The 26,955-nt window shown below is 34.5% G+C and overlaps 1 long non-coding RNA gene across 1 annotated transcript in view; it reads left to right on the forward strand.

Moving 5' to 3' along the window:
• The first annotated feature begins 2,266 nt into the window (after window positions 1–2,266).
• LOC118763519 overlaps window positions 2,267–26,955 on the forward strand; it is a 24,980-nt gene continuing 291 nt past the window's right edge. The window contains exons 1-2 of the long non-coding RNA XR_004999279.1: window positions 2,267–2,276; window positions 5,581–5,586. This is a non-coding gene — a long non-coding RNA (uncharacterized LOC118763519). The remainder of the gene's footprint in view (window positions 2,277–5,580; window positions 5,587–26,955) is intronic.

The following is a 26,955-nucleotide window of genomic DNA, read 5'->3' on the forward strand; positions in this document are numbered from 1 at the left end:
CTTCTCCCAAAGTTACTAAATTCTTTTTAAATAAACAAGGAAAATAAATGGTTATATTCAACAAATGCCCAACAGTTTGTCTTCAGTAGATTTGAACGTAAGACCTGTTTGCCAGTAAGTCTAATATTCATACACGCCCATACTCCAGTTATTTCAAAGTAGTCATTTAATGATCAACTCCAGAAACTATAACGTACAGATCTGCCTCTCAGGATGATCAACTACAGACAAAGCGTTAGAATTACTATAATTTTCATTCAATTATATATTTCCATTTTGCTCAGAAACACGTTAACATTGCCAAGAATCAGCTCTGGAACTATATTATCAGAATCCATATAAGAATAAGAAAATCATCAAAGCTTTCATCGCATATATGACAATATGATGTATATATAGAAAATTATATATATGTACACACACACACACACACAACACACCACACACACACATATATATAATATATTATATATATTATATATATAATATGTATATATAATATATATATTTATGTAGTTTATATATAATATTTATGTAGTATATATTTGTATGTATATGTGTGTATGTGTATATCGATGCATCGATGTATACTATATATATATATATATATATTTAATATATATATATATATATATATAATATATATATATATATACACGTATATATTTATATACGCATATATATACATATATATTTATGTATACATACACATATATACACTGTATATTTCATGTATGTACGTTTTACATTATTATGTCGAAACATATATGCTTACAGATGTATGCTCATATATACTCATATGCTGATGAACAGATGCACAGCAAACGCATATGTGAATGTGTGTGTTGTGCGTCAATGTGCATGATGCTATAAGTGGGTATTATCTATGTTGTATGTGTATGTGTGTGTGTCTGAGAACTAGAGCGAGAGAATGAAAGAGTGTATGCGTACATATAAACAAAATTGCTCTAGTGAAGTGTGTCTTTTGTTCTCAACGGATGCCAGAAATATTCCAATGGCAAGCAAGACAGCAAATTGCTCTAAATGGTTTTAATTTCCTCATCTTTGTCTAGAAAAAAAATAGAAAACGAAATACACATAATACATATAAATATATATACACATAAACATATATATATGTGTGTGTGGGGTGTGTGTGTTTGCCTGTGTGTGTGCCTGTGTGTGTGCCTGTATGTGTGTGTGTGTCTGTGTGTGTGAATATATATATATATGACTTAAAATGAATACTAATATTAAACTGAATCGTAATAGTAAAGATATTAATAATGATGATGATGATATCAATAATAATAACAATAACAATAATGATGATAATACTAATAATAATAATAATAATAATAATAATAATAATAATAATAATAATAATAATAATAATAATAATAATAATAATAATAATGATAATAATAATAATGATGATGATAATAATAATAATAATAATAATGATAATAATGATAATAATAATGATGATGATGATAATGATGATGATGATGATGATGATGATAACGACAATAATAATAGTAATAATTTCTTTTATATTAATAATAGTTGAAGAGCTGACACTCATTCTCAATAATGGACTGTCTTTGTCTAAAATATCCTAAATGGTCAAGTTTTATGGTGCAGAGCAATAGGAATTAATGCTTGACCACACAGCCGGCAGTGAGAACATTTCGCGTCGGCACTTGGATGGAATATGGTAATATGTAGCCTGAAGTTATATTCTGCGATTCTCCGTCTTTTGAAGTTTATGGTTTTATGTCACATCGACTGGGCTAGTTTTTAACAATGATTCGTTCATCGTTCCCTTGTCGCATTACATTTTCTTCTCCATCAGCTGTTAATATTGTTGTTGTCGTTATTCTTCTTTTTCTTTTTCATCTTCGTCCATTGTCATTGAGACAAATAAAGGCATCATCACCTTCTTCTTCTTCTTCTTCATCATCATCATCATCATCTTGTTGGTGGTGGTGTTCTTCTTCTTCTTCTTTTCTTTCTTCTTCTTCTTCTTCTTCTTCTTCTTATTATTATTATTATTATTATTATTATATTATTATTATATTATTATTATTATTATATTTTTATTATTATTATTATTATTATTATTATTATTATTATTATTATTATTATTATCATTATCATTATTATTATTACTTATTATTATTATTATTTTATAATCATCATTATCATCCATCATCATCATTCATCATCATCATCATCATCATATTATTATTATATTATTATTATTATTATTATTAGTATTATTATCTTCTTCTTTCAAATTTGTTTCCATTTCTTGCCGAGTGTCTTCCCGACTCCTAGGGCAAAGAAACTCATAGTATACATTGGTAGGCCATTAAACTAAACTCAATAGTTCGTTCATTTTTTTTAAGTTAAAAAAAACTATTACTACATGGGTAGTAATAGTTCTCACAGCGACAATGCTCTTCTCAATACGTGTGATGTACCAGTTATTATTATTATTATTATATTATTTATTATTATTATTATTATTATTATTATTATTATTATTATTATTATTATTATTATTGTGGCGAGCTCGCAGAATCCTTTGCACCGGTATATCGTCTATCTTTAAGTTTTGAGTTCAAATTCTAACTTTCATCTACGTCTTTTTTTAGCACTGGCGGTAGGGGGAGGTTCGATGCAGTCGACGGAGCCCGCCTTTAAAAGTTCAGACATTAGGTCCATAGTATGGTTCATTACTATCATTTCAATTCACTTAACTCTGATTTGCCTGTGTCTATGTCACGTGTCAGTTTCATCCCGCAGCATAGAGACAGAACACTTTCCATAATACGAACTATTTCAAGTATTGCTATCATCCAAATACTTCCTAAAAAGTGTGATATTTACAGCTTTTGATGCTAGAATATTGCCCTTTTTGAGATGGTCCCAAATGCACCGATTACAATAGGTACCACAATTGGTACCACAGTCCATTTCTAAGTCTAGTTACTTCCTGATTACTCGTCCTCTCTCTTAACAATATTGTGATTTGCAGGTATAGCTATGATGATGCAAATCCATTTTTTGGACTCCTTCCGTTGGAGAGTGATACCTGGTCGGTTATGTTGCAGCATTTTATTTGTATAAATTGGCTCATAACATGTGAGTCTCTCCTGATGCTTCTCTGCTATTTGTAAAAGCTGTTGCTCAGAAACTTGGCACATTCCCGCCCATATTTCTTGCACAACTCCTAGTGTATTTACACTCCTATTTTGTCATAGCATTTTTTGCATTCCTATTAGGCTAGTTTTGAGCGTCCACTAATCATATGTCTGTCTCAAATGATTTTTCTACATTGTCTACACACATTTAATGCTGCTCTCTTACCAATGCCACACTAGATTGAATTAGTAGGTAAAGCTTCGTCTTGCGCAGCTAGAATCAGCCCTTTTGTTTCCTTCTTTAAAAAAACCTGCAATTACGATATCCAGGATTCGTCAACGTCTTCGTCATGTTTGCTGTCTTCACCATCCTCATCATCCTCATCATCCTCATCATCCTCATCCTCATCATCATCTTCATCATCTTCATCATCATCATCATCATCATCATCATCATCATCATCATCATCATCATTATCATCATCATCGTCATCATCATCATCATCATCATCATTAAGGCAGTGAGGTTGCAGGATGGTTAGCACGCCGGTAAAAATGTTTAGGGACGCTTCGTCCGCGTTTACGGTTTCTGTTCAAATTCCGCCGTGCTCGACTCTGCTTTTTATTCTCTCGGAGTCGATAAAGTTATTACCAGTTGAGCACAAGTGTCAATGTAATCGACTTAACACACTTCCCCTAATTGCAAGAATTCCACCAAACACTTCAGGGTATCTCGAGAGATACGTTTTCAAATGAAAAATGGTGAAATTACGGTATTATCTGATGTAACTTCGAGACTGGATATGTAACCAACATACAACATGAATTTTTAGCTGTACGAACATCTATATATTTGTGTCCCAGTACATGCGTCAAGGCAGTAAAAGAATGGTGAAAAGAGACATTAGAAACAACGTACATTCGTGGCTGCTGGTGGTCTAAGTAGGCCTTTCGAAAACTGATATGTTGTCAGAAGAGCTGAAAACGGATTTGCTAGTCCTAATGACCACTGGAGATTATCGAGCCATACGGCGCATTGCCCAGCAGAAGGCGCTTAAACTAAGAGCGTAGCATAAACTTTACAGAGCGAAATTTCAAGTCACTACAGCTGTTGTAAAATTAGCACATCAGAGATATACCCTATAGAACTGGAGATAGTTGAGGGTAAAAGTAGGGGAAATATGGGAAATCAATCGAAGCATTAAAGCCAACAACAGATTTTAGTTTTCAAAGAAGTAATCCCAAAAATCTTAAGGATGACGAGAAAAATCCCTTTGACAGAAACACAAACTTACAGACATAAGACATGGGATATTATACGGTGGGGATTAAAGCGATATTTCAAGCGTCTGGAAATACCAGACGAAAGTTCCCACGTTGGTGTTATAGAGTTAGTTCGGGTGTGCAAGTGTCAATAAAATATGATCTGTCAAAACACCATGAGAAAACTGATGATTTTTTCAAATTTGGGATTAATACATTGTATGAGATCTGTCATGCAGTGAATTTCGCCGGCAGATTTTTTACAAACATATTTTAAAGCTACGCAAATTTCTTATTGTGTATTTCACATAATTCAACGTATGTATATGGGCGCTAATGCTTTTTTCAAGAAAAGAGGTAAAATTCGGAGAGTTTAGTTACTGGCCCTTTTATCATATATGCTGTATTTCATTTAACTCCTGTATCCATGTCATTGCCGCTCCTTCCTGCCTCTGATTTTAGCTGATTACTCAGTGCCATTCATTCGACATCATTTCCTTATCCTTAATCGGTATATTACAGTATCATTCTGTTTAATATCTAGTAAAGCAATTCGACTTGTTGAATTTAACATCCATCAACCTATGTCGAAAGTTAGATATCGCAATGTTTGATTCAACTATCATTGGCTTCAGAATTATTGCGTTTTAAAGTGTTAATAGTAGATATTTATATATGATCACTAAACGTGAGTAAAAAAATGTGTTGCCAATTATAATGGACAAAAGGTGGCAGAAGATCAAAATTGTAGAGTAGTGAACGAAAAAGAAAGGTGGTAAAAACAAACACAGTATGTCACATTAAATTGGAACGCATTTCAGGTAGAAGTAAAATAAAAACAGAAAATAAGAGAAGAGCGTGTTAGAGAACATTAGAAGATATTTACACATACTTGAAAATTTCACAATCTAAAACGGATTGATTTCTTAGAGAATTTGTAATATCTGTGATAAATTACACACACACACGCGCCCCACCCACACCTACAATCTATATAAACATATATATTATATATATATATATATATATATATATATGCATATATATAAACATATATACACACACGTGTATGTAAATATATATATATATATATATACATTTGCATATATACACACATATATGTGTGTGCATGTGAATACAGATGAGAATCATATTTATAATATGTCAGAAAATTGTGCTACAAATTTGGTGGAGAGAATGAAAAGATTGTGTTAAAAAAACAACAAAGAACATTTTTGCCTCATGTAGTTTCTTTTTTTTTTTTTTTGAACTTCTTTTAATTGGAGACATAACATGTAAGAAATGTATAGAAGCGAAACGATATGATAGCGTTTAAAAAAATAGTATTAATAAAACCATTTATTAAGAAATAAAATAAAAATCAAATAAACATTATCATGGCATGCGTTTAAAGAAGAACAGAAAGCGAATTTCAGAGAGAGTCTATAACAAATAGGTTAGAGAAAATATGAATATGTGTATACTGAACGATTCAGTTGAATTTTCACTTGTATATGTGTGTGTGTGTGTGTGTGTGTATTCTTTTATTCTTTTACTTGTTTCAGTCATTTGACTGCTGCCGTGCTGGAGCACCGCCTTAAAGGGTTTGGGTCGAAGAAATCGCCCCCGGAGCTTATTCTCTGTAAGCTTTGTACTTATTCTATTAGTTTCATTTGCCGAAGTTACGAGGACATAAACATCATCGGTTGTCAGATGACAGTGGAAGCACAAACACACAAACACACACACACACACACACACACACACACACACACACACACACACACACACACACACACACACACACACACACACCACACACACACGCACGCACACACACACACGCAAATATATAGGATGCGGTGAATAACACTGAAATTTCATTTTAGCATATGTTGTGCCATCCAATATAATGCGGGTTTTTATACTTTTTCAATATTTGAAAATTAAGATAGACGAAATTAATTTTTGATCTAAAGTATCCTCTCCTTCATTTCGTACAATGCTCTTCTTTCTATCTGGTAGTCTTGCAAGGCCTCTCTTCCAAATTTCATTTGTCCGTAACGAAAATTACTCTTCCAGTACTGTTCTGACCTCGTCTAGAGAATTCATATTTTTTCCGTCCAAATGATTGTAAAAACTACGGAATAAATGATAATCAGATGGAAAAATGTCCGCCATATATAGTGAGTGAGGCATTACTTCCCATTCAAACTACTCCAGCGTTTATAATATCATCCGCGCTGTATATGACCGAGCGTTATCCTGATGGAAGAACATCCTTTGTTTTGAAACCAAAAATGATCGTTTTCCTTCTAGCGCTGACTTAAGACGTTCAAGCTGCTCGCAGTATATTTCCTTTGTTATCGTTTGGTTTGGGTTTAAAAGTTTAAAAGTTTAAAAGTTTAAACCTTTTATATTTCAAACAGATAAAAACAACTTGCATGGGTGAAGACCTTCTTTAGCCTGGGGTGTCGGTGTTTCTCCTTTCCTTACCTACTCTCTTCGGCGCTTGACATTTTTATAGAGAACTCATTTCTGCTCACTAGTCACTATTCGGTCAAAAAGAAAGGTTCATTCTTGAGACGTAACAGCAAAGAAGAGCACGCATTCGGTTTATGCGCGCGATTAGACACGGAAGTTTTGTGAGGAACCCATTGACCCAATTTGCTGACTTTTTCAATGTAACTCAGGTGTCGATAATTGGTTGAATGACCAAATTCAAGCTTCCTGAACAGTCACCTTGAGATTTTTTCCCCCAGGGTTTGCAGGATGTCCTCGTCTAGCTCTACAGACGAACTCCAGGACGAGGCTCGTCTTCAAACATATAGTGTCCGGCTCGGAATTTCTAGAATCACCGTTGATACTAGCTTACTTTTATTGTCCGATCCTCATATACTGCATTAATATTCCTCGCACTTTTCGTCGCGTTGTTGCCTTTATTGAACTCATAAAAGCAAAATATGCCGAATATACTCCTTTGTCTCTTCCATTATAGCTTTGAAAATATAACTGTTAAAATCGAACTGCACTCATCAAAACATGCACTAAGGATAAATACACGGTAAAATTACTACCTGCTTTTATAGCAATTTGATGTAGGTAGTTTATCCCGTCCGCATCTGACTATCAGTTCATGCAATTGTAAAAACTGCATTATTTATGGGATGACGCAATATATTTACCCGAATTGCATAAAAATATCTTGAAATACTATAGAGTAAATTTATTCAATAAAATCGTCATTAGCTTCAACCACGGTCTCCAGACGACTTTGGAATCTCCTGCAACTCTTTTCTAGACGGTCTCCTTTTTTACGTTGGTGAATGTTATAATCCATGCTTTCAGTTCATCTTTGGTGTTACAAGAAGTTTTGTTTGTGTTTCGCTCAAATGCGCCCTACACATAATAATCAAGGGGGTTGCAGTCTGGGGAGTTATATTTCTATGTATATTTTCTTTGCTCGTTTGATCCCAACATCTATTAATGAAATAGGGTAAGTCTCCTGATTAATGTTGATTCATGTTCACGTAGTCTTAGTTGACGTGTACTGGTTCTCGAAACTATGGTACAGAGTTTTTCGCTTAATCATTATGTATATTAATTATTGTGTGTTTGGGGTGGCACGGGTTGAATAATAGGTATTGTTTTGAATCCTAGTATTTATAAAAGATGTAGGTTTCAGTGTAGTTATTCACTATTTTAATTAGGATTTCAAGAAAGGGTGTTGTTTATTGCTGTGTTCCATGGTGAATTGTATGCTGCTATTGATATTGTTGATCACAAACACAAGTACATATATGAATATCAGTATTTTTTGTCTCTCTGTAAGCATTTCGCTTTCTATATTTTGATTAGCGGTATTCGATCTACCTTGGATGTCTTGATTGCAACTCCTTCCTCTGCCGTAAATATTTTGAAAAAATAATTTCTCGTAGACGGCGAAATTCGGTTATGGGTTGATCAAGTTTCATCAGCACTGCTAGTTAGCACTACCGTATCAAGTCTTTTCCCTGTATCGCGGATCATCAGCATTGGTAAGTCAAGTGGAATGCCAGACAGGAAATCAATCTACCAATCAGTTGTGGGAAGCTGGCCGGCTGTCATATTCAGAAATTAGAGACATACGCAATTTTTGTTGTGAATACTAATTTGAACACCCAACTTAACATGGATATGTTGTTTATACCACCTTAAGCTGTTGCAAATATTCCGAAAACACATTTTGAGTGAACGGCCAATACTTAGAATTTTCAAAATTCTATTATCGCTTGATGAAATTCCCTCGTTACACTGGCTGATGGCACTTACGTAAAACTTGACCATGGTTTCTTTCTCCTATTATTCCTATCAACTAATAACAGGCAAGACTGAACACACAATACTTCCCTCACTATACAACTGGGCCCTGAATCATGAATGTGTTCGAATAGACTTCTATCCTCGTGACTGGGATTATTTTGTTTTAATCTATTCCGATCAGTCTTATGTTGTGGAAGACAGGATAAAGAAAATTTTTTTCGAGGCACAAAAATAACAGAATAACGAAGTTGGCCTTCTACGATTTTCAAACAGCTGTAAAAATCAATAGTGGGTTGACCAAAATGCACTGAGGCATTTAGTTATAACTCTTTATACTCTAAAGTCAAATCCGGTCATGTTCGACTTTGTCTTCCGGCGTCGATAAAATAAAAACCATTCAAGTATTAGAACTGATATGATCGAATATAAACATCACTCAAATTCGAAGTTTGTGTTTATGGTAGAAATCAATATTTAATGCCAAAAATGGGATATTTAATGTCAAAAATTGGAGGTGGATTGTAGAAACAATACAAGACTGGATTAAATACTTTACCACTATATATTGTTGTCCCTCTTCAGAATTGTCTTTCATCTCCCTGAAAGCAATAACATTTTGCAACGATCATGAATTGATGTCGATTAAATCGATAATATTTTGCCAGTGAAATATTTTGGCTCGATGTTAATGTTAGAAATCCAAATTTATTGTTAATATCTCGGTTCAAGAACGGTATTAAAAATATTATTTAATGTTTTCAAAAGTGTTAGTGCATGCCATCAGTAAACTTTTACGTCGAACACAAAGTTCCAGAAACGAGGCTAGCTGTTTTGAGCTGAGGCACCAAATAAATCTGCTGGAAAAGTAGCCAAAATCTTCCCAATATATACCTGAATATAATAAAGAATCGTTTGGAAATTATACATTATCTTGATCATCTCATCCTCCTCCTCCTCCTCCTCCTCCTCCTCCTCATCATCATCATCATCATCATCATCATCATCATCATCATCATCATCATCATCATTTTCATCATCACCATTATCAACTCCCCTGGTCATTACTTGAGCCATTCGACTTACAATACCGCTTAACGTGTTTCAATGGTTTATCAGTGAATGCAACGCCAGTCCAGCACAGAGTGAATAGAATTGGAAAAAACGTAAAATGATAAATTGTTAATCAAGAGCACAACGCACTGCCCAGCCCAGTTCTTCAGATCGTAAGTGCAACACCCAAACCACTAAGCCATACGCCTTCAAAAATGATACTCTAAACCTAAATACAAAGACGAAATTCACACGTTAAAAATACTTGTGATCATAGTTCTTCTTACCCAAGGCTGAATTAATACTAAACAACAATATCGACTTCTTGAAAAATCCCTTTACAGTGAATGCCATAACCTTCTATTTCACTACATAATGAGAATCTATAGAAGCGACTTTTTTCCTGTGGTTTCCTTATTTAAATGCATACGGCTATAGAAGATGAAGGTTTAAAATTTAACATTTTAACGTTAATCGATTCAGTTAGGTAAGTTTAATGACTGTGAGAGTATTGGCTATCAAAATGCCCTTTTGAATGTCTTCCTGAATCAGCAGAGTTTCCTGAAGATTTGTGGCAGTGAATTGACATTTTGTGTGAACGAGTGCATGAAGTCAAGTTATTGTGGGAGAATAGCTTCCGCTCATGCAATTTAAAAATTAAGAATAAAAAAGATAATAACGATCGGTTCGTCATTGATGTCTGCATTCGTTTCTTTCATGTGCTGACGTTAGATGAATTAATATGTAAAGTGAGAGAAGGGAAAAAGAGAAAGAGAGGAGGGAGAGAGAGAGAAAGATAGAGAGAGGAAGCGGGAGAGAGGGAGAGGGACAGAAAATGAATTCGGCTGGGAGGAATCGAAAAAGATACACAGAAAAATGAAGAGATTTGGTGATACGTGTGAGAAAGCAGTTGACGATAAACAAAAATAATAATGCTAATAATAATGCTAATGATAATAATAATAATAATAATAATAATATAATAAAATAATAATAATAATAATAATAATAATAATAATAATAATAACAACAACAACAACAACAGCAATAATAATCATAAGCAGTAAAAAAGAAACAGATGTAGAGGAGGAAATATTTTGTGGCAAGACAGGGTCAGGTTGGGGATAAGTGTGAAATGGTTTTGAAGTGGTCGGAATGCAGAGAGAAAGAGGAAGATAAACAGAGATTTAAAAATGTATATAAATAGAATGAGGGTAGAGATAGCGGTTCAGAAGTAAAGAGAATAACTGTAGTTAAGCAGGAAAATATATATAAAAAATAGGGACATGCAGAGAGATAGTATTAGAAGAAAGATAAAATAAGTGGAGAGAAATGATGAAATCTCAGAGAAAGGGAGGGGTTTAAAAAGAAAAATTTTACGTGATTGGTAGAAAGGGAATATGAAAGGGAGAAACTGAGAGTGAAATAGTGAAATAGTGAAATAGTGAAATAGTTTAGCATATATGGAGATAAATGTGCATGAGGAAAAGAGAGAGAGAAAAAGGGGGGAGGGGAGAGGAAGAGAGAAGAGAAAGGGAGAGAGAGAGGAGAGAGGAGAGACAGGAGAGACAGGAGAGAGGAGAGAGGAGAGAGAGAATAAGAATAAAAATTGTGAGGAAGGAAGAAGGTTAGAACAAAATAAAGTGAGAGAGAGAGAGAAGAAACTGACAGATAAAGAGAGAGAGACAGATTCATTGAGAGAGCAGGGAGTGGAGCTGATTGGAAGAAGGGAAATATAGAAAAAAATGATATTATATATATATATATATATATATATATAGCACAGGAGAGAGGGAGAGAAAGAGAGAGAGACAGAACGAGAGAGAGATTAATATATATATAGTGAAAGAGGGAGAGGGGGAGAGGAAGAGAGAAGAGAAAGGGAGAGAGAGAGGAGAGAGGAGAGACAGGAGAGAAGGAGAGACAGGAGAGAGGAGAGAGGAGAGAGAGGATAAGAATAAAAATTGCTCTCTCAATGAATCTGTCTCTCTCTCTCTTTATCTGTCAGTTTCTTCTCTCTCTCTCACTTTATATATATTATGCAGAGAGAGAGAGAGAGAGAGAGAGAGAGAGAGAGAGAAGAGAGAGAGAGGCGGCGAGAGAAAGAAGAAGAGAGAATATGAAAGGAAGGAGACAGTTTGAAAGACGAAAGAAAATGAAAAAGAAGCTAAAGGGGAGTGAAAGACAGAGAGAGAAATGAAATAAAAAGATAAAAGGAAGGTGTTATATTGATAGAAAACGAGATAACGTGAAATGAAAACTAGGATAGAAGGAAAGATAAATACGAGCGCATATGAAGAGAGAGAGAGAGAGAGAGAGGAGAGAAATGGAGAGACAGAGAGAGAGATAGGGAGAAAGAAAGCGAGAAATGGAAAATAGAAAGAGTGATAGAAAACAAAATTAACACAAAGAAAGCGAGAGAGAGAGAGAGAGAGTGAGAGAGAGAGAGGAACATTGACAAAGAAAGAGAAAGCGAGCGATAGAAAGAGAAAAATCATATAAACATGTAAGAGAATATAGGAAAGACAGAAACATCAAGAAAAAAATAAGGAGAGTTACAATGGGGGTGGGAAGGACAAAGAGAGCACAAAATCGAAAAATTTTTTTAAAAATTTCATTAGGTCCCATTTTGTGTTGGTTCCATAAAATTATTCTCTGATATGAATGATGATATGGGTTATAAAAAAATTATACGATCAAGTCATGTGTGTGTGTCTGTGGCCGCGTGCGTGTGTGAGTGTGCATGTGCTTCTGTGTGTGTTTGTGTGCGTATATGTCTACGTGTGTGTACGTACGTGCATGTTAAATTTATACTAATATAGTATACACATGTATATGTATACACACACACACACACACGAATATAATATATATTATATATATATATATATATATATATATCCATTATATATACATATGCATATATATCTAAAATCCTCATGCACATATATACATATTCGTAGATAGATAGATTGAGAAATAGATAGATAGATAGCCAAACAGAAGGATATATAGGCAGATAGATAGAGAGATTGACAGATATATAGATAGAAAAACAGAGAGATATTCTGATGTTCACATATGTGCATTTTACTTGCACGTATTCATATAGAAGCATAAACAGATACACATACATATATGGATAAGGTAAAAAAAAATAATAAAAATTCCAAACACTATCACATTTATGTATGCACTCATCATTAACATTCTATGATGTTGGTTAAAAAAAAGGGCAGTAAACAAGAGAAAATATTCACCGAATTTCTGAATATTTTAAATTACCACTTGATGTACAAATAAATAGAAAAATAAAAAACAGAAAGGAAAACCTAGTGTTGTAAGCTTTAATATACAGTAGTAGGTGAGAGGGGAAAGTATTTAAAACATTTTTTATACAGCGGTGAGTGGGAGATACGTTAAGAGTGTAAAAGGCGGTGATGGCTTTTAATGGTAGCGGTGTAATATGCTGTTAGCTTTAGAGTGATAGTATTCCTGCAGTAAGGTGGCTGGTTGTCAGCGTCGGCAAGAACATCGAGTAGAATGAAATGGAGTATTTTATTCCAGCTCTCTGGGCGCTGAGTTCGAATCTTTCTCTTTCTGGATGCTAGTAGTGAAGAAAATTGATTTAGGACCACGTTGAATCGATTTCAGTCCCACCGCACGGTATCTTGATCACGTTTCTTTTAGTATAGCCTCTGATTGACCAATGATCTTTTGAGTGAATCTAGAGGAGACGGAAAATGCATGGAAAACCGCAGAAAAAAAATATATGTTTGTGTGTGGATATTATATATATATTATATATATTATATAATATACTATATATAGATATATTTATATATATATTATATATCATATATAATATACATACATATATGTATGTATGCATGTATGTATGTGCGTATGTGAAGGTACATAGCTCTGTGGTTAGAGCGTCGGGCTAGTCTGCGTTAGTGAGTTCGATTCAGGGACTGGGCTGTGTGTTATGTTTTTGAGCAGGACACTTTATTTTATGTTGCTCCCCTTCACTCGTGTGGTGCCAAGTTTTATTGGTCTTTGCTTTTCTCTTGGATTACATCTGTGACGTGGAGAGGAGAAACTGGTATGCATGGGTGACTGCTGGTATGCAATAAACAACCTTGCCCGGACTCGTGCCTTGCAGGGGGATTTTCTAGGTGCAATCCCAAGGTCATTCATGACCGAAACGATTCTTTAAACTCTTATATATATATATAAACACACAAACACACACACACCACACACATATATATATATATATATTATATATATATATATATATATATATATATTATATATATATACATATATATATATATAGAATGGTTGTATACTGTCAATTTAACGTGACAGTAGGGGATTACATCACCGCTGTTTAACCCTAGGAAGCATCGACGCTTCCTGTTGGCTTCGACACATTTTTTCCTGGAAAATTGACAATATACAACCATTCTATCGCCCCACCACCGTACATATCTCTATGAGATATTTAGAAATTTAATATTTCTGATATATATATATATATATATATATATATATATATATATATATATATATATATATATATATATATATATATATATATATGTATATATATATTTTTTTTTTCAACATCATTGGATCACGAAGCACACCATTTAAAGCTATAAATGATAGCATAGACAGTTTCTCATTTCAATAATTCCAAGCTATTATTTATAGGTTTATTATGTCATTCGAGAATCAATATTCGAAGGTAGAAATTTTTTTTGAGAGTTTATAAAATTCCTATGACAATATATGTGAAAATGCGCGCGCTCGTGTAGGCGTGTTTGCGCGTGTGTGTGAGTATGTGTGTGTATGTGTATATACACACATGTGTGTCACAGCATGAAAATTACTGTTGGTTTGTTTATGTTCCTGTAAAACTAGTGCACAGCAAAACTGACCAAAGTTTAAACAAAAAGAACGAAGAAAAGAAGGAAAGAAAGAAAGAGAGGAAAATTGGGTTCGATTTGTTCTACTAAAGCCAGTCGATGCTGTTTTACATCATATGCGTTGCATAATCACTGAAGAATGTAAAAGACAAGAGAATGGTGTTAATAAACCGACCAGCCTTTTCCTTTCGGGTCAAATTGCTTCAGTGTGAGAACTACGGTAATGCTAAACGTGACTATGGAATGACTATCAACGTCTCTGGAGCCAAGCTGTATCGGCGCTTGGATAACATCAGTAACTTGGAGAGGAGAGACTGGTAAGCATGGGCAAGTACTGCTTTTCCATAAACAACGTTGCCCAGACATGTGCATCAGAGGGTAACATTTTAAGTGCAAATCCATATGTATGTATGTATTACTGAGATGTGCTTGCATAGCCAGTGACCTGATCTGAGATCGTGTGCCGAAACAAAAATAATTGCAGCGTGGGAGATGTTTATAAGCCAATTAAAAACACACAGACATGGTTAGATTTACTTTCGCATTTAAATTTAATTTGTCAAAATATTTTCGTTGCTTTGAAATCGCGACCTGTTCACTGACAAAATTCTTTGCAGTGAACAGGTCGCAGTTTTTGTGTGTGTTTTAAATGGCTTATAAACACCTTCCACGCTGAACAAAATAATGGAAACACCTTAAAATTTCAAACAAATTTATTTTAATATGGGGTAGGACGGCTTCTTCAGCTAAAAATATCTCCAGGTTTTGCAGATATGATGGTAGGGAAATCGACTCCTTAACTCTTCTTCTAAAATGCACCATAAATATTCAATACTATTGAGATCTGGGGACTGAGGTGGCCAGATAAGATGTTCAACTTCACTAGAATGTGCCATTCAGTAACAAATTCAGCTGTGTGAATTGGTGCATTATCATCCTGAAAGATTGCGTTTCCCTCAGAAACAGTTCCGCAGCCATAGGATGAATTTGATCAGATAAAACGCTTAAATAGTCTTGACTATTCATTCTGCCATGAAGGGTAACCATTGGGCTGGCAGATTTCCGAAATATAGCCCCCTAGATCATCACAGCTCCAGTTGGAAGAAGGCAGTCTGGCTCAAGCGCTTCTTTTGGCAGCCACCACACGTCTACTGGGCCGGTTGTCGGAAATAACGTAAAGGATGACTCGTCCGAGAAAATAACATTCTTCCACTGCGCTGGGGACCAATCCCGCAGGTTTTTACTCGACTCTAAGCGATTTGCAACGTTTGTTTTTGAAAGTCGTGGTTTTCCGGTTGCAGTCCTCTCGTTAAATACGGCCTTGTGCAGCTCCCGGCGAACAGTTTTTGTAGAAACTGGTTTCTCGAAGGTGGTCATTAACCTCTGCAATAATATTGGGAGCTGTACTTTTGTGATCCTTTCTAACAATTCGCGTAAGAATCTGACGGTCCCTATCTAAATATTTTGGTTTTCTTCCGGAGTTTTGTTTAGACAAGGCGGTTTTTACCTCTTTCTCAAAGGCTGTCATTACTTTCGAGACAGTACTTCTTAATACACATTTCGTCTGTTTTCGTTACGCTAGCGCCTGCCATACCTGCACCAACAATATGACCTCTTTGAAAGTCCGATAGATCTGTCTTTTTAATGAATTTTAATTACCTATTTCTGCTGATATCTGAAAAGAAACAGCAATTTTAGTAAAACATATTAAGCAACACTAATAAAAATATACAAAACATAAACATAAAATAGCTTTTGACGGTTTTATAGATAATTTAAAATTATGATGGTTATAATGCTAAGTGTTTCCATTATTTTGTCCAAACCCTGTATATATATATATATATATATATATATATATATATATATATATAATATATATATATATATGCATGATATATATATATATATATATATATATATATATATATATATATATATATATATATACATATATAATTATAAATAAGGGAAAAAGCAAACATTTTTACACAAATATACTGAAAAATAGACTTTAGATCGTCTAACTACATAAAATATTTTTCACTATAAATACAGAGCGTGGCGAAACAAAACCAAGCTAACAGAAACTCTACGTGACTTTCCTAACCGACTATATGTTTGTTGAGGCTTGCTACAAAATTTCTGTTTAGATATATTTGTGGTACTTAAATGTACTCATGACTTTGCATCTCCTTTTTCCATGGGTATATGTGAGCATTCCAGGTATTCTTATCATGTTCCTCACCGAAGAAAGAAGAATTCTTTGGGATTAATCTAGAAATTGTTCCGATTTCGGGAAAAACGGAATTAAAAAACTGTTCTCTTAGCTTGCTTTCTCCTCTGTGTATTTAATAGTGAAAAATATTGTATGTGGTCAGAAGATCTGAAGTCTATTTTTCAGCAAATTGGCATAGAATTTTTTTCTTTTACCTTTATTTATAATTGTTTATAATTTTTTCCTTAAAAGGTTTATTGATATGCTGGCCACTGATAAAATTTCTTTTTGAAAATGTTTTATCCTTATATTAGAAGCATACTCACACACACACACACACACACACACACACGCACACAGACACAAACACACATATATATAATAATAGTAGGGAATATAATTACAGACTTGCAGGGAAAAATTCAATTTATCAATTCTAAATCAAATTTCACAACATATAATATATATGTATGTGTGTGTGTGTGTGTGTACTTAAGAGAAATATTAAGTAATTCAATAGTGAAAGACATTATCTATATCATATAGAAAAAAATGAAAATATACTATAATAAATATTATTCGAAAATGATTAAATTAAATAAACAAATTTTATTTAATTTCAGGATTTTTTGAATAATATTTATTATAGTATATTTGAATTGTTTCCATATGATATATACATCTTTCACTATTAAATTATTTAATAGAGGTTATTTTTATTAGTTATACACACACACACACACACACATATATATATATATTTTGAACCTCAGAACATTAGATCTCGAACCAAATCATTAACACTTCAGTTTCACTAGTATCTGTTTGGATAAATGGTTCTGAACCATTATTGCCTATGGACTCCTTTGATTCCTATTTTATGTGTAGAACCTCCATAGCCATTCAATATTTTTTTTAAATCCTATATTTTTATAATTAAATAATATTGAGCTCTGTTTTTAAAAATTGTCAAAATATTTTGCTCATTGCAGAAGAATAAATATTACGTTGCTCCGAAAATAATGGCCGATTTCAGAAACATAATTTTATTCTGGAGAAATTAACAATAGAAATATTTTAATTAGTCAAAGTATGAGCCGTGAACATCTATGCATCTCTGCCATCGATCAACGAGATTATTTATGCCTCGTTGATAAAAACTCATTGGCTTTGATGCTAAGAAATCTTTGAAAGTTGATTACACATCTGAATTTTATCACATAAGATCGTGTTTAAATGGTTAAAAATGGTAGTTACTTCGTGATATATCAGCAGAATATGGAAGATCTGGTAAAGTCCCGTATCCCAAGTCGGCGAGTTTCTGCTGCGTCATTTGTGCAACATGTGACTTTGCATTATCGTGCAGCAGAATTGGGCTACGCTGATTGACCAATGCAGGTCTCATTTTTTGCAGGTGAGCATGCTTTCAGCGAGTTGGTTGCAGTAAATCTCTACTGTAATGCTCTGATTGGTTTCCAGAAAGCTGTAATAGACAACATCAACTGCATACCATCAGACAATCACCATAATCTTTTGCTGATGCAACTTTGACTTTGGGAAATGCTTGGAGGACTCATAACGATCAAGCCATCTACCTGATCGTTTACGGGTATCATAAAGGACCCACTTTCTGTCACAAGTGAATTTTCGGTCAAGAAACAGATCATTGTTGTCTCGTAGAATGATCATCAACCACACTTTTCATTCAGCACATGCGGTACCACTTATCGAGCTTTTTCACCCTACCAATCTTCTGCAGATTGCGTGAGAGCATTGGAATACCGACACCAAGTGCCTGAGACATTTCGCTGACACTTTGAGGTGGGTTTTGGTCAATTGCTTTCAATTTTTCATTGTCAAGACTGCATGACCGTCCTATACCTTCTTTATCTTCAAGGCACTCACCAACATTACGGAATTTCTGAAACCAACTTCGTACAGTGTAATCACTTATGGATCCCTCTCCCCATGCTCTGTTGATATTGGCAGCAGTTTGAGAGGCATTGTGCTCAAGCTTGAACTTATGCAAGAAAAGTAAGTGAAGGTCCTTTTTTGTCATGTTTATAATTACTAGCACGTATACTTTGAATGTTTTCTGTCTGAAATAAGAATGTCTTCAGTCTGAAATAAGTTGAAAATTACTAAAGAGCATAGATCAATAATTAAGAATGCCGAAATTCACCTAGAATATAATTAAGATACTATGATAAAATTGCGTTTCAAAACACACACTTGGCGCGGCCATTATTTTTGGAACAACCTAATTGTTTATTGCACACGGATTTTAACAGTAAAATCTTATATGGACGACCGTTGAGATAAATACGTAACGGACCGCGCATCGTCGAAACCGATGTAGCCCCTTCATCTTTTCATGAATCCATATTTGTGTAGGCGTTTGTGGCTTGCGAAGATGTGCTATATTTGCAGTTTTGATTATTGGTTTTATATTTTACATTTTCGTTGGTAGTGAAGTCAGAAATTTGATAACGGCAATGAATTATGCTGCAGCTGAAGTGTATTAATTAATATTGTTTAATTGTTACTCATGCTGCTGTTTCTTCTGCTTCTGTTGCGAAAAACATGCTGTGAAGAAAGTAATATGCAACACTGCATTCTTCATTGAAATAATTGAATACATCAAGCCTAATTATGAGGGTCAGCTAATTCAGAGAAAGGTGGAAATAAGGCCAGAAAAATGCATCATATAGTCGAAAGGCTGTATATATTTTTTCAGACTGACAATAGTTATATGAAGAGAAACTAAATCTACAGAAATTTAGATTTGCCTCACGCAACAACAACAGGCACAGTTATGAACACTCGGTGATAAAATTAGTAATGACAGTTAAAGAAACAAATTCTGTATGAAGCCCAGATTTCTTTTGGAAAACATGAAACATATTCCTGTAATTTAATAATATTATAAGTCATATTAAATGGACAAGCTGGCAGAATTGTTAGCACTCTTGACGAAACATATAGCGGAATTTTTTGCGTTCTGAGTTCAAATTCTGCCGAAGCCGACTTGTTCTGTTGGGGTCGAGAAGATAAGTATATTTTGAATACTGGGTTCGATGTCGTCGACATATCTCCTCCCCGGAAATTGCAGGCCTTTTGCCAAAATTTAAACTAAGATTATATATCAATTTATGTATATATAATTATACATTTTATGCATGATTGGGAACTGACGGCCGTCGTTACACATGTTTGTGCTCAAATACTGAAAACATAATTCTCTCTTTTATACTACACTTTTCTACCAAAATATATTTTATGATTATGCATTCATAAACTAAGATGTTTTACACACACAAACATACACACACACACAGGTATGAACAAAGTCAAACAAACATAGACGAGGTGTATGTGTTGTTAGTTTGTCGGGCGACTGCGTATTTTAGCCTTAAGAGAAAATAATATCAATGCCCTTGGTGTTGCTCGGGAAAAAATGGATCTGCTTTAGGGTGTTTTTACACCAAGGGCATTCAGATTATAATCACTTACGCCTAAAAAACGCAATCCCCACAAAATTACAACGACGAACCTCGTGTATGTGTGTTCGATTATGTTTACATACCTTGAGCTTCTTCTAACACACACATATACGTATCTATCTATCTATCTATCTATCTATCTATCTATCTATCTATCTATCTATATATATATATATATATATTATAGTATGTTTGTGTGCATATATTATATATGTTTATATATATAATATATATATATATATATATATATATAAATATATGGAGAGAGAGAGAGAGGAGAGAGAGAGAGAGAGAGAGAAAGTGAGAGAGAGAGACGTAGTAGTTGGAAGAAACAACGTTAGGCCTGATACTTAGATGGAGCGCCAAGACAGAATACAAAATATAATTACGGAGTAAGATAAGAAACTACTCTTTACGCTTTTACTCTTTTACCTGTTTCAGTCACTTGACTGCAGCCATGATGGAGCACCGCCTTTAGTCTAGCACATCGACCCCAGGACTTATTCTTTGTAAGCATAGTACTTATTCTATTGGTTCTCTTTTGCCGAACCGCTAGGTGACGGGGACGTAAACAAACCAGCATCAGTCGTCAAGCGATGTTGGGTAGACAAATACAGACACACAAACATACACACACACACACACACACACACACACATATATATATATATATATATATATATACATTCGACGAGCTTCTTTCAGCTTCCGACTACCAAATCCACTCACAAGGCTTTGGTTGGCCCGAGGCTATAGTAGAAGACACTTGCTGAAGGTGCCACGCAGTGGGACTGAAACCGGAACCATATAGTTCGTAAGCAAGCTACTTACCACACAGCCACTCCTATGTTTGGAATTACGTATTTTCTCATCTTATTTTGTAATTTTGTTATGTACTTGATTATATTTCATGAAAATATGTTTCTATCAAGGAGAATTCTGGTTATCTCCATTACTAACTCCACATCAGCGTTATTTGGATTTCTCTTATAACCATTCTTGACGATGCGGACCTTGTCCTCAAGATGAATTCGGAGATTAAGTTTGAATCTTGTTGAGCACTACTATGTGTCTTCTGTACTGAGCATACTCAGCCCTCATATATCGTTTGTATATAAACGTATCTCAAAATATCACTGGTGTTCCTCAAGCCGTAGGTTCACAAGGCCGGTTTCTCAGAGTTTATGGCATAGATTTTCTCTCCAAACTTGAGAGCACGATTGATCCTTTTTCTTACATGATGGACTGGAGCAACATGCTATAAACAGTTTTCTTGAAGAATGCAACTAATCGCAGAGTCAAGGATTCGAAAGCACAAACTTACGCTCATGAATGCAACGACCTAACCATTAAACTACACCATTAAGCTACACGTTTCCACACGCACACACACAGAGGAACCCACAAACTCACATACGACCGTATATCTATGTATGTTATATATAATTAAGTATATATATATATAATATATATATATATATATATATATATATATATATATATATTATATATATATATATATATATATATATATATATATATATATATACCGGATAGTAAAACATAAATGTGAAACAAGGTGGAAAAAAGAGTACTCAAATATTTAAAGCAGCAGAAAATTCAACAAAACCTGTTACTCTGAGTTTCACGTTCGTTTTTGCCAACCATCATTCTAGCAAAACTGTACGAGAACGGGAACTGAAACTCAGAGTAACAGATTTTGTTGAATTTTCTGCTGCTTTAACTAAAGTATATATACACAAAGATACATATATATAAATAAATATATGCTTATTTATATATATCTATGTGTATATATTTATATATATATATATATATATATATATATATTATATATATATATATATATATGTCTATCCCCCACCAAAGCCCAACCGTTCTCCTCACCGTGGTGCTGGGGGTGGCAACGGCATATGGTAAATACGCTGGCTAAACGGAAAGACCTGGCCACCTACCCCAGTATCCTGGCCAATATACTCTATGGATCAAAAGTGTAAGAATTCTAATATGATGGTACCAAAGAGTTGGACCCCCCGGGCTGCGAGATACCACATTGGCTACTGGGGAAGAGCACAAGGATAATCATAATAGCGGCGGTATTGATGGCGATAATTGGTACTTATTTAATCGACCCCAAAAGGATGAAAGGCAAAGTCGACCTCGGCGGAATTTGAACTCAGAACGTAGCGGCAGACGAAATATCGCTAAGCATTTCGCCCGGCGTGCTAACGTTTCTGCCATCTCGCCGCCTTTACCTTTATTCTTATATTATAATATCGGTGTATATTATGTATAAAGGAAAAAATCAGATGTCTTGCATTAAATTTTTTCCTTAACTGGTTTACACACTGGCTACTTGATAAAATCTTATATAGATTTTTATCCTAATATATATATATATATATATATATACACATACATATATATATATGTATATATTTTTCATTCTTATGTTCTTTTTTTTCAGTTATGTGACTGCTGCTATGCTTGGGCACCGCCTTGAAGGTCGTTAGTCGAAGAAATTCACCCCAGCACTTATTTTTAAGCCTAGTACTTAGTCTATCGGACGCTTGCGGAACTGCTAATTACGGGGACGTAATCACACCATCACCGGTTGTCACACAGAGACATACACACGCATTCATACATACACACATAAGTACATTTATTTATACATATATACATACATACATTCATACGTACATATATATCGTCTCGGCTTAACAGCCCTCACCGTTTGTTTTTACTGTTTTATTCTCACTGTCCTGTCCTTTTTACTGTTTTGTTCTCACTCTCCTGTCCTTGTTACCACTTTCACCCTCCGCAAAAAATTCCAGATTTTATTTAATTTGCTTTGCGGGAAGGTATGTTCAACGAAGTCGCATCTTCTCCTTGCATTCGAAACGTGGAGATGATGAAACAGCAACGACCAAAGAAGGGGAATGTTCTTTATGTTGTATGTCTCGTTTCTCCGTTTGATGTTCGAAAAAAAAGTTTGTTTCTATGTTTTTGTTTTTATATTTCCGTTTCTCATTGTGTTCAACGTTTTTCTGATGTCCTGTACCCATATATGCATGTATATATACATATATAAGTAGGTATGTACATATATGCATATAATTACATATATATATATATATATATATATATATATATATATATATATATATATATAACATATATATATATATAATGAATCTATTTGAAGAAAACAGAGAGTTGAGAATATCCAGTTATTTATCGTCATTTCAGTTCTTTTTTTCGCCTACATAACACCGAACTTATTCTTTGTAAACCTATAACTTACTCTATCATTTTCTTTTGCCGAACCGCTACGTTATGATGACGTAGACACATCACATCGGTTGTCAAGGGATGGTGGGAGCAAACAGAGATACACAAGCGTATACATATATATACGAAAGGCTTTTTTCAGTTTCCGTCTACCAACTCCAATCACACGGCTTTGGTCGGCCCGAAGCTATAGTAGAAAACACTTGCCCAAGATGCCATGCAGTGGGAGTGAATCCGGAACCATGTGGTTGGTAAGCAAGCTACTTACTACACACCCATTCCTACGCATATATATATATTAAAAAGACGGCGAGCTAGCAGAAACGTTAGCACGTCGGACGAAATGCGTAGCCGTATTTCGTCTGCCGTTACGTTCTGAGTTCAAATTCTGCCGGGGTCGACTTTGTCTTGCATCCTTTTGGGGTCGATAAATTAAGTACCAGTTACGCACTGGGGTCGATGTAATCGACTTAATCCGTTTATTTGTTTGCGTTTGTTCCCTCTGTGTTTAGCCCCCTGTGGGTAGTAAAGAAATATATATATATATATATTAAAAATGTAAGTACATGTGGATTCATGTACCTTATTTACAGTATTTACATTTGACGGAAATACGAGTGTATAAAATATCTTTATGCACACAGAGGAGACAATTGACAGGACTCCTTACATATTAAAACAGCCAGTTATTTTATACACTCTTATGGTTTAAAAAATATGTTATGTCTTATGACTTTTATTTATGCATGCTAACTAAGGCTAATAAATGATTTTATTACCCTCATATTTACGATATGTATACGGCGGGCTTTTGTCTGGTTCCGTCTACCAAATCTACTCTCAAGCGATTCCGTGGGTGGAGTAAGTGGAATAAAGCGCCACTAATGCTGAACTTGAATTTATTCCACCGACTCCGAAATGTTGTAACCGAAGTGGGAATTGGTCTCAGAACGTGAAGACAAACGTAATGCTCCTAACAATTATTCACGGTACAGTAACGGTCCTCCCAGCTCGGTGCCCTGATGTATTCATTCCTTTTCACATAAATATCTATATATACATTTGCATATGTATATATGCATATGTGGGAGCATGCGTGCGCATTCATTTGTGTGTTTGTGAGTGTGTGTGTGTGTGTGTGTGGTGTGTGTGTGTGTGTGTGTGTGGATGTCTGTGCACACAAGTGTGAATCTTCTTGAATAGTTTCTTGCTTACATTATGTACCAAAATTTGATGTTTCATATAAGAATATATTGAGCACTTCCGTTAACTGTTCCACAAAAATACATCTTTATGTATTTCAAGAAATTGCGTACGTATATAGTGCCACACACACACATATATATAAGTATATATGGATGTCGTGCTTCCACGTACTTGTGTATGTGTGGTGTGTCTGCATATACTTAAACAAAGTTATATATATATATATATATACATATGTACACACACACACATATATATGTATATATATACAAAGTATACAGCTATACCCGAACGAACTTAGGCACGAATACACATACATACGTATGCACATCAAATGGCGTGCAATGAATTGTGTGCCGATGATGAGAAGAACCAGGAAAATTAGGAGGAAAACGAGCTTTGGGTTTACTGATGTGTAAAGAAGACAGCGAAATAGTGTTATATATATTGTGGGTACACGGAGATAGTTATTGTTGTAAACCTACGATACTAGAGAGCTATAAAGTGTCTATTAGAGCTGAAATAACAAAGTATAGACAATAAAAACTGGGGAAAAAGAAAGAAAAAACGTCTTCGAAATCTAAAGGGGAAAAGAAGCAATATATATACATACGAAATATCTATATGTATATATATATTTATATACACGCATGTATATGTGTATGGAAATCTCTAAAAAATCTAACAACAAACTCTCGACCATTTATATTTGGTAATAAATACATGTAACAATATATATTTTCACACAAACAGAGTTGCATATACATAAACATATACGCCGTCAGAGACACATATGCGCACAAACGCACTTTAATATATTTCTATATATATATATGCATATATGCTTTGTACTCATACAGAAATTCTATGCATATATATACATATATAAATGTGTATATGTATGTGCATGTGTGTGTATATTTGTGATATGTGTATGTGCGTGTATATATGTGTGTGTGCATATATATATAATATATATATATATATATATATATATATATATGCATACACACACAGGCACACACACACACATATATATATAGGCGCAGGAGTGCCTGTGAGGTAAGTAGCTTACTTACCAACCACGTGAATCCGGGGTCAGTCCCACTGCGTGGAGCCTAGGGCGGCTTCTACTATAGGAGACTGATAAAATAACTACAAGGCTTACAAAGAATAAACACTGGGGTTAATTTGTTCGACTAAATGTGGTGCGCCAGCATGGCCGCTATCAAATGACTGAAACAATATACTTAGAGAATACATACATACATGCATGCATGAATGCATACATACATACATACATACGTACACACATACATACATACGTACATATATACATATATATATATATATATATAAAGGGGTACCCAAAAGAAACAGAATTGTGCAGTGTTATTTTGCTCACTTCGATTTACATGTTCACACATTTTTCCCACTTTAAACTGCTTTCCATTTGAAGCAACGCATCAGTCCAGATTGGTCTTCCACCATTCGAAGCAGTGCTGGAACTCTTGCAAAATTATGACTTTCAGCGCTTCCGTCGTGTTCTTCTTCACGTCTTCCACATCTGAATATTTGGTAGTACCAGGTTTAATCACAAGCAATCACATATAAAAAAAGTTCTGGATCGACTTTCAACTGTTGTTTCAGTCTATGACTAGATTTCAGTCGTGAATGCACAGGTTTTGCTGCAATTCTCTTTATTCGCTCAAAATTCGTTGGCAGGAGCTCCAGGACACACCAAGCATATCAACAAGTTCGTGAATTGTTCAGGGACGGTCCTCCAAGTTCAGCTCATGAATTTTCATGATGTCTTCATTTGTTCGGGAGGTCGATGTTGGATCTGAACGAGGTTGGTCTTAAAGTGACATGTGACCTTTCCACATGTGCTTTGTTCGTTAACTTGTTCACTTGTGCATTGTTCATGGCAGTGCCCTTGATTGTTGTTTAAAGCATGACAACGGTTTCGACTGCCGATTTCCCCAGCAGAAATCAGAATTTCACGGAAGCAC

The sequence above is a fragment of the Octopus sinensis genome, linkage group LG5, assembly GCF_006345805.1.
Source record: "Octopus sinensis linkage group LG5, ASM634580v1, whole genome shotgun sequence".
Lineage (NCBI taxonomy): Eukaryota > Metazoa > Mollusca > Cephalopoda > Octopoda > Octopodidae > Octopus > Octopus sinensis.